This window comes from Malus domestica, chromosome 15 (assembly GCF_042453785.1).
Source record: "Malus domestica chromosome 15, GDT2T_hap1".
NCBI lineage: Eukaryota > Viridiplantae > Streptophyta > Magnoliopsida > Rosales > Rosaceae > Malus > Malus domestica.
Window position 1 is genome coordinate 24,161,414 of NC_091675.1, and position 4,498 is coordinate 24,165,911.

A 4,498-nucleotide genomic window follows, 5' to 3' on the forward strand; every position below is an offset into this window, starting at 1 on the left:
TTGGAAATTTCCCAATCTCTTTTTCATTCAATGCACTAGCAATCTGACCAACTTGAACTTCTAACTTCCCAATTGAAGCTTGTTGATTTTGGAGCGTTGTCTGAGTTGCTTGAATGAAGTTATTTGTGTTTGTAGCAAGTTGAGCTATCAAGTCTTCCAATGTTGTCTTCTTTTCTTGTGGTTGGAAATTCATAAGAGGTGGCCTAGCTGGAGGATTCATAACATTCGGATTGTTATTGCATTGAAGGTTTGGATGAAAACGCCAATTTGGATTGTACATGTTCGAATATGGGTTATTCCACTGATAAGAAAAATCATTCACTTGATTTACTTGCTCTTGCATATATTTCGGAAAGGAACCAATGTTTGGGCACTCAGTACTTGCATGTATACATGCACATATTTCACAAACCACATTAAAAGACTTCATAGATTAAACAGTCATCAAATTATCAAACTTTTTATTTAAGTTAGAAATATGTGCATTCATGGTAGACATGGCGTCAATCTCGTGCACTCCAACACGTTTGGATGGTCCTCTTTCAACTCCCCACTGTTGAGAATGAGTAGCTAATGTCTTGAAAAGTGCGAACGCCTCAACAACTGTCTTTGTCATTAGATCTCTTCCACTAGCGGCATCAGTCATTCTCTTGTTTTCGGGAGTCAATCCTTGATAAAATGATTGCAACTGCAACCATTCTGGTAAGCCATGATGAGGACACTTCATCAATAAATCTCGAAACCTCTCCCAACTGTCATAAAAAGTGTCAGAATCAAACTGGGCAAACATCATGATTTCATTCTGCAACTTAGAAATCTTCAAATGAGGAAAGAATCTTTGAAGAAATTGATTTGCCAACTCATCCCAAGTTGTTATAGAATTAGCCGGCAAAGAGTTAAACCAAGACTTTCCCTTGTCCTTGAGTGCAAACAGAAACAGCCGCAATCTGATAGCATCGTTAGTAGCCTCATGGATCTTCAAAGTTTCACATATCTCGACAAAGTCACTAATATGTAATTTGGATCTTCAGTAGTAAGACCATAAAATGATGGCAACATCTGGATGAAAGACGGCTTCAACTCAAACTGATTAGCCGTTATTTATGGGCGCACAATATAAGATGATGTGGCTCTAACAGTAAGAGTCGAATAATCCATAAGGGCACGAATTTCATTTGGGTCTTGGAGTGCCATTCTTTCAATTGGTTCTTGCTTCATTTGCTTCCTTAGTAAGTGTCAAAATGTTCTGTCAATTTCGGGTTTGTATGGCACAAGCTTAAGACTTCGAGAACAACGACCATGCATGAACTTCACAAGAACACCTGAAAACGAAAGAAAACAAAAATTAAAATAAAATAAAAACATGTAGCAATTGAAATAAGAAAGAGATAGAATTAAATTTCATCCCTGGCCTACGGCGCCAAAAACTTGTTGCAAAATTTAAACTAACCAAAATTAGTCCAACTTAGTCCCAAATTTTATGCTCGCAAGCGTATGAATCGTTGAATAGTATAGAAAGCAAGCACTTAATATCGTCCCTCAGAAAATGATTTAATTCTTATCAACTAACTTAAATCCAATTGCAATGTAGTAAAATTAGAAAAGATTGATGAAAGATGGATTTGGGAATCGAAACTAATAGTAAAACCAAATGAAAACAAGAAAGTTTGATCACAATGCAAAACAAATGGCAGCCAAGAATACAAATTGTAATTCAGTCGAGTAAAACGCTAGAGCATCCGACTCACCATAACCAATCCAACTTATTTCCTGCAGAATTATTAACAAGTACTCAATCTCATTGATAGTCAAATTTCCCTAACACATGTAATATCTATGGCATCTAGACTATTACGTATATCCCAATTTATAACCATCCATGGCATATGGAATAGTTTAACATCATGAAACTCATTATGATCAGTGGAAAGTTATATAAAGACTACACAAATCCTAGAGTATTGCATCTACTGCTAGGTAATTCATGGTATCTATTTGCAAGAAGCTATCACTTAAGTTGAAAACATGGCATCTGCACAACTTGCATCAAATTTACCAAGTAAAAGTCAAGATGGTAGCTAATCACCAAGACTAAAACCAAGCATATAAACATAGCAAACGGTACTCAATGAAACCGAAAACTTGAAATAATTCACTTGAGAATATAAGCATTCATAGTCATGGTTACATCGTAGCCCTAGCTAAGGAAAATTAGTTCCGAAACATAATTGGAAATATGATTGAATTCATAAAATTAAAAGAAAACTTTTTCACACCGAAATTGAAGAAGCACCCACTTACCCCTCAGGTGGGTAGGTAGAGAATACCTAGGGGCGCGAGACAACTCTCTCTAAGGAACTCGGATTTGCTAAGATCAGGATAGGTTCAGGAAAAGAGATCAAAGAAGCTGTGGCTGATTTGGCCCCCTTTGAAGACAATACCAAGTTTAGAAAAGCCTGAAAAAATCTTGCTTTGCCGCTGCTTTCTTTTCTCTATCTCTTGCTACTTCTGTAGAATAATTGATCAGTCGCCTTTTCTTTTTCCTCTTCTGTTTTAATTTTCTTCTCCGTAACCGACAATGAGTTAAAACCCATTTATTGACAACATTCGAAGAAAAGAAAACTAAAGAACTCTTCAATTATCTACTAGCCACTTTGTACAATAAACACACCTTGATTACTTTCTCCATTTGACAACGTTTTCCCTTGTGCCTTTGGTCTACTTGTTGCTGCAAACCCCCTTTGTGCCTTCTTTAATTATCCGCTCATTTCCAATCGAAGTTTCATCTCCAAATAGATATCCACCACGGCTTATCAGACGTCCTTTGCAATTGAACAGATTGTGCAACCAAATATCCCAAATTTATGCTTTTGGCAAAGACCCATGAATTTGAAATTGCTTTGTGTAGGTGATTCACCATATTTCTCCCAATTTAACTTCACTAAGATCTCTCTTTATTCTGGTTTTGTATGGAGGCTAACCCTGAAAAATGGGAGAGGAAATATGCAGCTTTATTTTGTTTTTTTTTTTCTTTTCCTTGTCGGTTCAGTTTTGCATAGACTTGTGATCCATGAAATAAACACGTGTTGAAGGCTTCTCCAATTCCAACAAGTGACATGCACTGCACATAAATCAATAGAAATGAATGTAGACCACAAGTATATTATAAAGCCAAATAGGTAGACACTTAAAACTTAACAGACCACTTAGTTTAATTAAAAATAAGTAACATGATATTTTCCTCCACCTCATTAATATAACCATAAAAGCACAACACTATTTAATTCCTTTCATCTCAGTCTAAAATATCACAAGAAAATGTAACTTTCGTAAGAAAATAAATAGTAAAATATGCACTCATCAGTTTTTAATTACTACAGCCAGTATCCTCGCTTCTCCTTTCCCTTTCCCCTTGTTGTCCTTCAAATCGAAGGCTGGCGACCTTCAATTACCTGGAGAAATCAACAATAAGCCATCATTCCTTCAATTAGAGGATGCTCTGCTCGTCTTCTGCCGACTTTTCTTAAACTTTGAGCTCACAGTGCTCACATGGGAACATAGAGAGAGAGAGAGATTGAAGGTTTTATAGAAAGAAAGAAAGAACAAGGAATTGTGTGGGGGAGAGAAGGTGAGTGAGACTGCATGCGACGAATCCATTAGGTTTCTGACTTCAAATGGCGTTGTTGTGGACTGATCCGTCCGGGTTATGGAGATCGGACATTGGAGCTCCTAACTAGCGATAATTTGGAGCTGTAGATCCGGTGAGAAATTGAAAATATTTGGAATGGCTATGATGAAAGAGTACTCATGGGGAAACGGGATGACACAAATCACTACAACATAACAGTTCATCTACCACGACAATTTTACCACGGACTTTATGAGCTCGTTATAAAAAGTACAAATTTACCACGGGCATAATGCAAGTAGTAATAATAATTTTTTATCACGGACAAATCTTAGCTCGTTGTAAAATAACAGTAAATGACCATGTGCAAAATTGAACGTTATAAATATACTAAAACCATCACAGACAATGCTTATATTATTAACATCCATATGGTCTTTTTGCTATCTATCATGGACATAATATGTGATGGAATCACACACACACTTAACTAAAAAATCTAGAGGAGGTGGGACAAGAATTTTGAAAAATTTCAAACATCTTTGAAATTTGAAAATTTCACAACACTCCTGCACGCTTTTCAAAATATAAAGGAGGTTTGTTATACCATATATTGGGCCTCAGTATTTGGGCTTCATGACTTAGCCCATAATTCATGTAAGAGGGGAGGAAACCTTTATTCTATAAAAGGGCTCCCTCACACTCACTTAAGGGAGGAAGAAAAACAGACATAGGGGAAATGGGAGAGCAAACACTGCCTCTATGGCCTCCATGTATATTCAACATTCATTTACGTAGTGAAACGGAATCAACACCAGTGTGGACATAGCCTCAACTTGAGGTGAACCACGATATATCTTTGTGTTCTTG

General features: G+C 36.6%; 1 long non-coding RNA gene across 1 annotated transcript; it reads right to left on the reverse strand.

The window, feature by feature from the left end:
• Positions 1 to 302: 302 nt before the first annotated feature.
• LOC139192240 (uncharacterized) lies at positions 303 to 3,835 on the reverse strand. Its single transcript, XR_011576258.1, has 3 exons — positions 3,453 to 3,835; positions 2,302 to 3,121; positions 303 to 1,322 (listed from the first exon to the last, which is right to left on the reverse strand). It is a non-coding gene; the product is annotated as an uncharacterized lncRNA (long non-coding RNA).
• Positions 3,836 to 4,498: the final 663 nt, after the last annotated feature.